Source organism: Dreissena polymorpha, chromosome 11, assembly GCF_020536995.1.
Source record: "Dreissena polymorpha isolate Duluth1 chromosome 11, UMN_Dpol_1.0, whole genome shotgun sequence".
Taxonomy (NCBI): Eukaryota; Metazoa; Mollusca; class Bivalvia; order Myida; family Dreissenidae; genus Dreissena; species Dreissena polymorpha.
The window spans coordinates 43986152-44000812 of NC_068365.1; positions in this window are offsets into that span (position 1 = coordinate 43986152).

The following is a 14661-nucleotide window of genomic DNA, read 5'->3' on the forward strand; positions in this document are numbered from 1 at the left end:
CAAAGGAAAATCCAAAGCAGTTCTGGAACTATGTGCAGAAAAAATCAAAAACTAAGTCTTCAATTTCAGCATTGTATAAAGACAGTGATAAAGTAAACTTAACTAAAGGAGACAAGGAGAAGGCAGATGTACTGGCATATTTCTTTGGTTCTGTGTTTACATATGAAAATATGAATGAAAATATGCCAGATATAGAGGTTGATGAAAACATTGATACTTTAGAGGATGTGATCTTCAGTGAAAACGATGTGGTAAAGAAATTGAATAATCTGAAAATTGGTAAATCACCCGGACCTGATGGAGTCCAACCCCGTATTCTCAAGGAAATGAGAGATGTCCTGGCAAAGCCACTTTACATCATGTTCAATAAGTAAGTTGATACTGGACGTATCCCAGAAACATGGAAAAGGGCCAACATCACCGCATTGTATAAAAAAGGAGATAAGAAATATGCTGGAAATTACAAACCTTTCTCACTTACATGTATATTGTGTAAAGTTCTGGAAAGAATTGTAAGATAAAATATAGTGAAACACATGCAAAAGTATAAGTTATTCAGTGACAAGCAATTTGGTTTTATCTCGGGAAGATCAGCAGTGCGACAATTACTTCAGGTATAAGATAGATGGACAGTAATCATAGATGAAGGCGGATGTGTGGACGTTGCATGCTGCGATTTCATGAAAGCGTTCGACACAGTACCACATAACAGACTTCTGCATAAACTAAAAAAATATCATATCGGGCCGTTATATATTCGCTGGCTTGAGCTGGAGTTTCACTTCTTTATATTGAGTCATTCTTAGTGGGAAAAAGACAACGGGTCATTGTAAAAGGTGAATCTTCAACATGGAGACCAGTAACATCAGGAATTTCGCAAGGAAGTGTAATAGGACCGGTTCATTTCGTGTTATTTATAAATGACTTACCCAGTACACTAAAGCACGGTAGTGAAATTTTTCTCTATGCAGATGACACGAAAATATTCAGAAAAAATATAAATGAAAAAGACTGTCTGAATTTACAAGAAGATATTGAGGTAATGCAGTTATGGTCAAAGAAATGGTTGCTTCAATTCCACCCTGATAAATGTAAAACTATGAGAATAGGAAATTCAAAAGTACCAGACTTTAAATATAGACTCAAGAAAGACATAAAACCAATGGAAAGGTCAATAGAAGAAAGAGATGTGGAAGTAATTATTGATGAAAATTTGAGTTTTGAAAGTCACATGAACGAAAAGTTAAACAAAGCAAATGCTGTCTTAGGAGCAATCAGAAGATCCTTTAAATATCTGGATGACAAGACCTTCAAACTATTTACACTGGTCTAGTTCGTCCGATAATAGAATACGCAAGCCCTCTCTGGAGTCCATATAAACTGAAACATATTGATATGATTAAAAATCTACAAAGGAGGGCGACAAAACTCTACCAGGAATGGACAAGCTTAGCTACCAGGAAAGATTAGAAAGGTTAAAATTACCGTCACTTACATACAGATGCCATAGAGGTGACATTATCGAGGTGTTCAAAATATTAACAGGAAAATATGACCCTGAGGTGAGCAAAATATTCAAAATACGAGATTCTGAAAATACAAGGGGGCACAATATGAAAACATACAAAGAAAGATCTCGCTTGAAACTTCAAAAACACTCATTCAAAAACAGAGTAGTTGATATGTGGATCTCCCGAACTCAGAAAGTGATAGACTGTATAACTGTCATATCATTCGAGAAAAATTTAGATTAGTTTTGGCACACACAAGAAATCAAATATCAATACAGAGCACATATAAGCACTGGGCTAGCATAGTGTATTATTACTAATCAAAATAAATAACCAGTCAATATCACAAAGAAGGACGTTGTTAAAAAAAAATGTATTAAGAAGTACACATCACAATGAGTACCAAAACACGCATTTGTAGGAGGAGAAAAACATGTGTTGTAAAAATATCAAAAAAATAAGGAATCTAAGTTGCAATGTTGGGATTGTTTAGAAATACACACAAAATATATATGTGCCAATCGATTTAATAATACTTGAAGACGTTTACATTTCTTTTTACACCTTTCATTCAGATTGTGAGTGTAGTGATTTGAGTGAACATGTTGTTCGTTTAGATAATTTTCATGTGATGTGATAGATTTGGTGCCATCATTGAGCTTAATGCTCACCGGGTTAAATCCACATTATTGAGTTTGGTTTCCACGAATGACACCATGAACTGGTTCTACCCTTTGAACTAATACGACAGTTTTCTAAATTCGTCTAAAGATTTCAATACAATCAAGCTTTTAAAAAAATCATATAACTTAGACTTTACGTATGATCTGGCGTAAATGAATACGCAGTCATTAAACGAACACGACACCGACCAACAATATCTGTCCCTCAAAGCCCCTTATAGGAAAAAAGTATAGAACTTTACATTTGTCTAGTTATATAAGTTTTCAGATTTTTCAGTTTGATGGTTATTATAGGGGTTTTAAGCAAGTTTTTGTTAACCACATTATTCAGTGTGGTAGAAGATACATTTTAAGCCAAAACACGTTTAAATTCGTTAAGGTTTTAAGAAACTTCGATCTTCATATTTTTGTAAATTGTTATGTTTTTCTGTAAAGTTAGACTTTCGGGCCTCAGTAAATTACGCTTTTAGTCGTACGATATCGGGTGATGTGTACATGATCGATTTATGTCTAATTTTATTGGTCAGTGAAGAAAAGTCGTTCAGTTTGATTTCATGGAGAGCATGTTCCTCGATTTTTCGATAAACGCTGCTGGGCGGTTACACGTATAAATCGACAGACTATTTGACATACACGGACAGTTACAGATTTGAGACTAGAGCACTAGCTGGGACGTAAGTGTCCATATCATACGGCATTTGGGTAAGTAATTTTATTTTCAAGTACATTTTTGATTCTTGTTTTGCTAGGTGAAATATATTGTTGCTTTATTTAAATTTTGCAATTTATTCTTATAGGAATAAAGTAAATTGTTCTTTGCATTTTTTCAAGTAAACGCCGAAGTTTATTTTAAATATAACCATTTATTCTTATAGGAATAAAGAAGATTGTTGTTTGCATGTTTACAAGTAAACGCCGAAGTTGTGTTTCAATTTTTTAAATAGTTGTCAAAAGCGGAAACTTGCATTACATGTGTAGTTGTTTGCTTGTGTACCTAATCCTAGATACGCGAGGCATGTATAATAATGACTTTGTTTATGTCTTTACATCATTTATTGTGTGTAGACGTTTTATGCATAAATTGAACAAACCATTAGAGTTTGATTTAATTCAATATTACACATTAACGGTGGAGTATCATATTTAACATTTAGATGTTAGTTGGTGAATTGAGTATTATGTGTACAACTTTTTGGCACACCATGCATGTAATATATACATTCAAGCGGGTAGCAATATTTTATTAGGCAAGTTTGTGATACATTGTATGACATTGTACTATGTATATTTATATGGTATGACTGTAAGGCGGTCGTTAATGGCAAAGTATTTACTAATGTCAGTTATTTTAGCCGTTTCAATGTGGGTAGTGTTTGGCATGGTAGACGTCAGGTCGTCAACGCACCGTTAGCGTTACGCCAAAGCTACTTGAGCATCCGCAAGTCTACAGGGGATCATACTCGTTGACATTACCGACGACACCTCGTTATAAGGCGGAATACGGCGAACCGTTTGCACCGATATACGGTCGGTCACGTAAACGTCACCAGTACGTTCTACTTCCGGGCAACGTCTGCTCGGCGTTTGACAACGTTCTACTTCCGGGCATCGTCTGCTCGGCTATCTACAGACTACTTCCGGGCTCGATACAGCTCGGGTAACTACAGTCTTCTTCCGGGCATCGTCTGCTCGGGTATCTACAGACTACTTCCGGGCTCGATACAGCTCGGGTAACTACAGTCTTCTTCCGGGCATAGTCTGCTAGGGTATCTACAGTCTACTTCCGGGCTTGATACAGCTCGGGTTATCAGCACTCTACTTTCGGGCTTGATACAGCTCGAAGGTTGCTACGTCGCAGAACACTAACACCGGTACTCAGTTTCGGCTCTGGTCATTGACGGCTGGACATGGGTTCAGGTCGTGACACTCAATAGTGCTCCACCAATACATCTAACATCTACAGTTGAACTACGTTAACTGGCCATTAACTTTGATACTTTGTTGGTTTATTTATTTTGATAGTCATATCATATTGTAAATAGTTTATTTTAATGTTGTAAATAAATTTATTTATTGTTCTTGTATAGTTGTATCTGGTTCTGGAGGGGTTATTGCACTGAGTTTTCACAGCCTCTGCAATCCTGACGGTTACAGCACGAAGCTCAGTTTTTCTGCAAAGTCGATAAACGAGTCTTACCGTGCGTTAATTAACCCTTTGCATGCTGGAAAATTTGTCGATTGCTAAAATGTCGTCTGCTGAATTTTGAAAATTAGCATTTTCTTCGATTTGTTTTCAAAGAATACTATCAGAATAGCAAACAGTTTGACTCCTGATGAGATCCAAACTGTTTGCAAAGGCCTTAAGAATTCGGTTCCAGCGCTTAAAGGGTTAAGTCCAAACCAGGTTGCTTTATATCTACAAAGTTTTTCTAAGAACATTTTAAGCGAGTCTTAAAGGAACGGTACCTTTACAAACATTATTCATCAAATCATGTGACATTATGTAATTGTTTTAAAAAGACAGAAATAAAGAACAAATGGCATACTTTTACTGTGTGCAAATTAAATGAAAGCAGCAGCGCTGCTAAAAAGTTGGCAGTTAAAACCATATTAACATTTAAACTATGGCCGTTTGAATTGCTTTGTGGCCTTTTTCATGTGACTGATTTAACTTTTGTCCATAATGATGTACTTTCACGTATTTTATTTGAGAGGTATTGATTACAAGAAATGTGTTCAAAATTATTAATATATAATAAATTGTATCAAACACGTGTAAATGATGTCACAGGGAGTACATATTATACGAAATGCACAAAAGGAAGTATAACAAGATGGTGGTAAAAAGAAAAACAAAAGTGTGAAAATAGTATTATAAGATCTGCACTTAACCAATGGAGAGATCTAAGCATTTGTCATGTAAATATTTATATACCCTCGAAATAGCATATGATGGAGTTTTGCTTCACCACGATTTTATTTTAACATGGTCGCGAAATACACAATGAGTGGTAAAAAATCTAGTTACATATCGGTTTGAACGTTCATAGTTATGTCATAACTCAGACGTACAAGCGTTTGTTTTTTGTCCGTATATAACAGTTTTGTGTGTATATATTTCACTATAAATGTCTAGCTAAATATAAATATAAATACAGTCACAACCAGTTTACAAGTATCGCCGCTCGTACATAGCAGGTCATGTTTATAAAGCATTTAGGAATTTGGAAACGTATATATTAGACTGTCTGTGATTGTTTTTGGATATATATCGTTTTAAAGTAACAAACTAGACACCGATCTTCTATTATCTTTAATGGTGTAATGACATCCATACAAACGACATCTCGTGATCTTACCCGCATAATTAGTAATTCAAGCGTGGAGAATAAAGCGTGCCTTTGTTACGGTTATGACAATTAAAAGTTCAGTCATATTTTCCCCAAAGACTTCTTTTTCCGTTAGGGAGAATTGTTATATGTAGCTTGACATTCGTACCAAGCATGTGGCAATTAGAGCATTTCTGTTGATGAATACAACTGTCCACTTCTATTCGATACAATTAAACCCATTAGTATAATTGCCAGATAACCATATAAAACTCTTGAGATCAAATATAGTTCAAATAGGTCATGGTAATTTATGGGTTCATTTGACGGCCAGTGCATTAGTAACAGGCGCTTTCTCTGGCAATCGATTCATATTATGAGCAAAACTTTGTTAAAATAATAGAAACACATCATTTAGAGAATATGTCGCTTGCCAATAGAAATTAACCTTGTCGGCGTAACTTCATTTCGGTTTCAAAAAAAAGTTATGAACGCATCATTTTTATGTTTGAGGTCATGTTTATGACTTTGTCTTGTATCTACAATCAGTAACTGACTTTAATAAAATACTGACGGATTGGAAATTTTTCCTATTTTAATAATCTGTCCCGAAGTCAATATTGCAACTACAAGTGATACGATGCCCTTTTCAATGCTTTGTCTAAAACATGATTATGTGAGGAACAGACACATCATCAAATAATTATAAAGTCGCTAGCACTGGCCACATGAAAAGTGCATGCCTTCGTTTAGATCATTGGTCACAAATTCACCCATGTCACCAATTGTTTTTGGTATATTACATAGTGGCGTTTCTTCATGTGTTTGCCAATCACACCATCGTAAATATCTAAAAGATACATATCTTAAAATTAAGTTGTTTGATCTATAATAATTGACACCAACATGTAGTAGTCAGTATGTATTTTTTTGTTATTGAGATAAGAGGATTACATAGCGATCGACAACATGGCATATGAAGGGTTTTGCTTTAAAGAGTATATCAATCTATAAGATTCAATTGGTAACAAGTAAGCTGTAAAACACTTGACATAAGATGAATTTGCTAGGAATGTTTTGCTGGTCAAGCAATTTAGTGTTTGACAAGAACGGAAACACAAATTTATTATGAAGGAACAACTATAGACAGAAGGTCCCAATTGATGTCTTGATTCATCGTTAAACTAACTCTACGTAGTTAAGGAACTGATAGAGAACATCATACGTATTTTTGGATATATCCACTTCGCATTAAAACTGTATTTCTTTGCGTTTAAGTAATGTTTTGTAACCAATAGATGTAAACTGTTTGAATCTTGCACCTACATGCTATTCCAGAACAGGTTCAAGTCTAAAGATGCGCTAAATATTGATAGTATCTTATAAATGCTTTTACTCAGTCACTTGCATCATTTATTGACATATTGAATATGTGTATACTTGATGAAGAGTCATTTTCAAATATATAAAAAAAATCAGGACCAAACCTGATAATTCTACATTTACTTTGTAATTTAATATTTTGTATAATATTTTATTGATTTTATCAGCATTGTAGCAGAAAACATTATGTTTGACAACATGTGCTAAATGTGGATTGCTTCCTTTTTACCGAATCTTCTTCATAAAATCGTATATACATTTGATAATACCGACACCCAATCGGCACACTGTAGACAGTCTAAAGAATTTGAAGAAAATACAAGACATTTTTCAAACATAAATGAGTTGTGCATTTACGTGAACAATAAAAAAACTGCATATTATGTGGTATTTTGTCTAAGTAGAATACAACGCTTGCGTCAATGCGTATTTCAAATCAAATTCAATTATTATTTGTTAACATAAATGCGCTGCGTTTCCTGTTTTAAACAGATTCTTCAAACAGTTGTTCGGTTTGCCATTGCTGACATTGCTCATGATTCAATCGCATATTACGTTCTCAAATATCAAACAATCCTAATGTTTTCATTTAACGAGGAATACATTATTTATATCATGTATACTGATGGACTGTATGTATATTGTATATATTGAATAAACGTAATATATTAAAAATACAAGCATACTGCGTGGCTTTTCAAAAATGAAATCATATATACACAATCATTATTACGTTCAAAGATACCTCGGGTTCAGCTTTTGTACTGCAGTGACGCGATTCAATCAATTACAAAGAACTTGCGGCGGTCCTCAGAATAAGAAACCATTTATCAATCTTGATGTTTGCCGTAGAATAATACCATCATTTAACCGTCAGCTTAACCCTCAGCAGACAAATCCTTCCAAAGACTTACCGACAATGACTGTCAACCACAGGTCTTGGTGATTGATGTTGATGATAAAAGCAATAAACTTGGAAACAAGGGCCTACTTAAATAAACAGCAACTAAAACCCCAGCTGCAAAGCTGCAAGAAACCAATGCCTACACTTCACTCAGCCAACGCAACAACAACCATCCATGAATGGTGGACAAATATCAGCCCAAAAGTGAGAGGACCCTGTAAAGCATTGACAATAAAAACGAGTTTATACGATTTTATTTTTTTTCATTACGTTAATATGGGTTAATACAAAACGATTATAAACGCGCAGGGACACTCCACGAAAAAAGAGTTTTATACAATTTACTTTTTGTTTTCTTTTATGCAGTCGAACAAGCATTCTTGCAAAAGCAAGATACTTGAAGACTCTTTGTAAATACCCTCCTTCCTCGTTGTTTATTTATTTCATTAAAATCATCATTTTCCTTATTAGTCCAATCCAGTATTTGTCCTTACACCTGGCCAACTGGCCATTATACGGTGTTCGGCTGACCACAGATCAGACTGAAGATAATAAAATACACAGATATAGTAGTAGTAGCAGTATAATAATAATAATGATATAATGATAATTATGATAATTATGATTATAATGATAATAATAATAATACTAATAATTCAGCTAATTATACAAGACAATTGGCTTTTGCACATCACTTAAACTTAAACGATCACCTTACCAATCAAAGACAAATGACGTTTTCACATTAGGCCAACTGATCTTCATTAAAGGTCAACTGGCATAACAATTCTTAAACATAACTGGTTTACGAGAAAAGCATTATTCCTCCTACCACGTTTCTACTACAATCTACAAAAAGTCTTGTTAATAGAACTTGTAAGGGTAACAGTATTAACACTTAGTTTTAAAGTTACATTATTAACCGTTGTGGATGCACTAAAAACCCCACATGAACGAATACCAAGAATCAGAAAAAGAACTTGTAAAAGTATCATCAATAATAAATTAACTAACAATCTTAAATTTGATTTTAATAACTGTCTTTGTTAACAAAAATACTAGTAGCTTGGTCTAAATAAAAAGTAGATGATATGAAATATCTGCAAAACACAAATCACAGTTCAAACGTTTAACAGGACGAGTAGAAATAGTTTTTCGATATATTTATACAGTATTTCATTTTCTTAAAATAACCATTTTGATGTTCCAACTTTAAATATTCTATGCCTTTCTATAAACACAATTTTGTAATTGTGGATTTTCTTATCGCACATATTATCCAAAAAAAACAACAACAGAAATTGGTAAGAAAATATAGGTAGCCCCTTTTATATCTTTCAACAAAGAACAACAGTGTAATAACAATCTTTTTGATACAACTGGTGTCACATATACATACTTAAATAATAAGTATTTTGCAAAAACAATTGGAATAATTTAAACACCGATCCAAACACTTATTTGAAGTTTGTATCTATTACTTAAAAAAACAACAATAAAAAAGGTTGCTCGGTCAAATTTAAAGCTATTTTAAATGGATCATCTGTTTTTTTTAGTAAAAACATAAACATATAATGTGACACAGAAGCATAATGTTAAATAATTAGAACATATGACCGTCAGTTCAAAATTGTATATATCTATAAAGTATTTAAACGATATTAGAAACAAATAGGTCACATCGTAATATAACTTATACAAATCAGACGGCTAGCCTTAAATAAATATCACATAAGTACACACAGTGAAGCACAGTGATGTGTTTTAAGTATTTAAGTTTTTAGTATTTTAAGTGTTTTGTTAAAACTCTTTTTAGGGAATAGCAGCTGTAACATTATCACAAAGGTTTCTTTCAACAAATTATCTTAAAACACTAGGGTCACATCCAATTTCGGATATTGACTAAATAGATTTACACAACAAGAAATTAACAAACAAACGACATATTAAATTTTTACTGTCAATAAACTCATATGTAAAAAAGTGTAGTTTTACATTAAAATGCGAATATGTAAAGTATGCATATGGAGAACGTTTGGAACTGCTGCATTAAACAGACAAACACATCTTGCAAATTGCACTACAACGAAGAAAACAGTAGGATGGTCTTCTAAAAATGAAGAAAAAAGGAGCAACTTGTTACATTTAGCATTCATTATTGACCAAAATAAAACTCTTGAACGATTTCCATGTTGCAGACATTTAAACATAATAATAATTAGATGCTTAAAACTTAAGTTAACTTCTTGATCAATTTTCTTTTAATAAATCATTTATTAAACGCATATTATAATAACATATGTCAAACAAGTTTATAATTTATTTTTGTAGTAAGACGGTTTATTTGCAAATTACTTAAAAACTAAAACACGAACAACACAATAAAAAATCAAGGCATCCGTAAAACGATGGAGTGGGTGTGTCAACTGTGTGGTAAATACAACCTAAATTAAAAAGACATATGGCCCGATGTTTATAAAAGACCGTGTTATGCACGTCAAATTGTTAATTCCGAAAAGGAAAACACCCAACAACAAATCAATCTGGCCTTTTACATAGGTAATCGATGTCCCAAAATAGGTTATACATTTTAACCAACTTATTTAAATTAACAGAACAATCACCTCTGACCTTTTCTCGATGTTTTAACTGCCAATTCTGCCTCTTACTGGAGAACCTTCCGTTTGTCAGCAAACTTCTTATCCAGAATACTCTTTATTTCGCCCTTGAACGCCCCAACTTCCTTCTGAGCTTTCTTTCCCCTTCTTCATACAATACCCCCTCCCCTTCATATGCCCATCGCGCATAACGAATCAATAGATTTACAACGCATATAAATGGCACAACGAGAAATTCATTCATATTTTTCGTTTTAACAATATCGTACTGTTTCTGCAAAATAACACAATTCATATACAAAACCGTTTTTATACAAACCGAAAATTATTTCATTGATCATTGGATTCAGTATTCACAAATGATTTTTAAATGACTTATATCGTTTTATCCACTTTAATAATTGATGCAATACTCGTTTCGACGATCGCACAGTAACATGAACTTCTTTTTAAAATATGTATGCACATACTTTGAATTAACCTTTGTTTGTTTAATTGATTATTTATTGTTATTTGACCAAACATGAGTTTAATACTCAATATATTGTTATTTATCTCCAAAGTTAAATCAAAACTACGTGGACATGTCGATTTCTACGCCGAAATTTGAACATATCATTTTAATTCATTGTGCAAGTTAGTGAGCTATCAAACCTTATCCTGTCACATGCCTTTAAATCAGCCCGATAACCAGGTAACCTAATATCCCAAAAGATATTAGGCTAGATGACCACGTGACCTCGAATATCCGTCAGTTGCTGTTCGCGCATGCGCACGCCTGTACTATTTTCTATTTATAAAATATACTTGTTTTCAATTAAAAAAATTACAACATACGTGTAAAGTACTGTTTGTTTAAAAATTATTACTTTAACAGCATAATTTTGTCTTTGTGTATTGAATTAATAGCGATTGACTCGATTTCTGTGTTGTTTATACAAAGGGGCAGTAATCCAGACTAGACGGAAGCTAGCCTAAGCGTTTTGCATGACGTGACGTCACAATGTTTTTGCTGCGGCGTGTTTTTTCCCATATTAAATATTTAAACACAAAATACTGGAAAACTATATATTTTAGAAACATTTCAACGAATGTTGTAAATGTGACAGGATAAATAGAATAATAGGTTGGTGACGTGGATGGTGATGGTAATCTGGCTCGTCGGAGGATCTTATCGGGTTCGCCGATAACTTCCTCCGACTTCCTCACCAACCTATTATTATCTATTTATCGTTTCATGACGTTACTTTTGGACAAGAATTCAACGTTGTTTTGTTTTCTGCCTGGGAAAATCCAAAAAGTGTATGATTTTCAAACGCGATATTAAAGGGACCTTTTCATGTTTTCATGTTTTGGTAAATTAACACAATCGAAAATAATTGTTACAGATTTGCAAATTTGCGTTGAAAACTAGGGATATTTATGGCGAAACAGAAATACTGAACATTGATCATGCTCTTAAATGTTCATTATAGTAATTTTTGGACGATTAAAGACCAGAAAATTACAGACGCAAAACGATTGTATACTATGTCGAGTTCTGGCGTAATAGTTATATATATGTATCGTTGTTTATACCATATATATATATATTTATATTGTATAAACTACTTCACGTTGTATATCAGTACGGATTGGCCAAGTGGTTGAATCGCAAGACTTTCACAACCACCAAGGATTAGTGGTTTGAGCCCAGTTGTGGATTTTTTTCTTTCTCTAATTTAATTCTTGTTTAATAATGTTGCTAATAAGTTATAATCTTTACATTTACCAAAATTAAAACATTTAAGGGGAAACTTAACAACATGCCAAAATCTGTGAAAATGTCCCTTTAATATAAGAAATCAAACATGGATCTAAGAGAAGTGTAACGAGCCGAGCGGTTCTTCTTTTTCTTTTCCTTATTTCAATGTGATAGCGGGCCTACTCTTGGTGTCAAACCAACTTTTCTTTCATTAAGTTGTATTTAAACATTTTAAATAAAATGGACTCTGTTAAAATAAACTGAAGATAATAGCCTGAGTCATTTAATGACTCTCAAATAATAATTATAATAAACAACCAAATAAAGTTCAACAAATTTTTATTCCAACTAACTTGCACCAATAGTTCATAAATGCATTCAACAATTTATCATAAATAATACAATCCTCAAACTCACATTTACAATGCTCAATCAGTCTTAAAACTGTACGATAAAATATCCCTATACCTTAGTCTTATTCAAAAACTCTATTATATGCAAAAATATGAAAAATGTTTCTAACTTACTTTTAATAAAAATGCCTAAAAAATAATATTAAAATTTAGTAATGAGAATGTGCCTTTAATTCCATAAAAAATCAGAGTCCTTGACTGTGAAATTATCAGGGTTTATATACTAAGGCTCCGAGCAGGTCCGAGCCTTGCGCGGTCATAACATTAATCCGAGCAATAACTCAACCGCGCACCATTCGCGCGTCTTCCGAGCGTAACCGATCACCTCAAAATAAACAGAGTTACCGCCTAAAGTTTAAACAGTAAAAACTTTATTAAAATGACTGTAAATGTTTCTTTAAGTATAATAATAAGGTTTAGAACATATAAATACACATGACTGTAATTATTTGATAAAAATCAAACCTCCGCATGATGAAGAAATGTACTGCGAAAATGCAAGATAAAACCGTCTGCTGACAAGTTTTACAGAGGTCGTCAATGTACACTACCCATAATTAAAAAAAAAGGTCAAAAGTCACTTCCTTTAAATATGGCGTCTATCCAAACATGTGATTGTAATCACCAACAAAAATGGATTTTACACGGATATGAACCATACAAACGGTAAATTAAACATAGAAGATGTTGATAATAAGATGTTTAGTTTTGAATGCAATAAGAAATTACACTTGACATAGAGTTAAAATGTAAAACATGGTCATAAAAACAAACATGTACTCGTGACCTATTTAATAAAAATGTCAACATGGGGTCATGACAGAAGATTAATAAAGCTGTTAAAAGTTGGGCATGATTTTAATGATAGGATGATTGAATACCAGATGGTTTTCATGGGCTACTTTCTGAGCCCAATACATAAGAGATTAAAATGTAACCGACGTAAAAGACTGTAGGTTAATTATTATCTTTCAAACATTTGTCATGCTTATTTATGTATTGGGCAAATATTAAGAAATTACAATACTGACATTAAAACAAGTACTCAAACCTGTTATTATTGCGTTTAAATTGTACGTTTCAGTCATTTAAAAGTACTTAAAGAAACACAAACAAAAGTTCCCCAAACAGCTTTACCGTGATCATGAATGAGTTAATTGGAGCGTTAATGACATCAACACGTTAGTTCGGTAGAAATTATTATTTGCGGAATAAACATCATTGCGTACCGTACTTTGTATCGTGGTATACCATGAACGGTTCCGTTATTTCTGCACAAAAGAAAATGTCAATGTCCTTGTACAGAGTGATCTAAACAAATATTGACTTGTAGCATACCGCATACCCAAAGCAATGTTGTGAAGTAAAATACATTATGCATTACAAAAATATCGATATTCTTTGAAGTCTCTAAAATCAATCAAAGACTCTTCAACTATCAGTCAAAAAGTAATTGATTTTACATCACTTACGGCTCTTGAAGATCGATGTCCCTAACACTGATTGATGTCAGCGTTCCTCTAGTACCGATTCAGCTGTTGATCGAGTTTTTTGTTAAGGGAAATGTTTCAATATATCACAGGTAAATTTGCCATACATGTTCATCATCGAGTACGAAAAGGCACTTTATACAACTATTCGAGGAATAATTTACCATGAAACAATAATGAAAATCAATGAAGAAATTATCGACGAGATTACTTCAAATAAGGTTGAAGTTCCTGAATAAATACATTAGAAGATTGCCATTAAAACTGTTCATTGTATGGCTCGGCGATGGACTCATTCACACTACCTTTCCTTAATTTCTGATTGCGGGTTACTATGTTAACAGGAAAGTTATGTATAGAAAGTACGAATTTATTGATCAAGAATCTTTGAAAGGATCAAACTATTTTGATAGGTTATTTTCGTACATGTTTAAAATGAATCATTATGATGTTAGTAGTTAATAGCAAATCATTAATCGTTGCTTAAATTGTGCTGGATTCTAAAAGTTGTATATTCTAATATAAGCATTATTTATACAAATATTACCCTGAGTAAATAGTGTCCCATATACATTGATCGAACTTC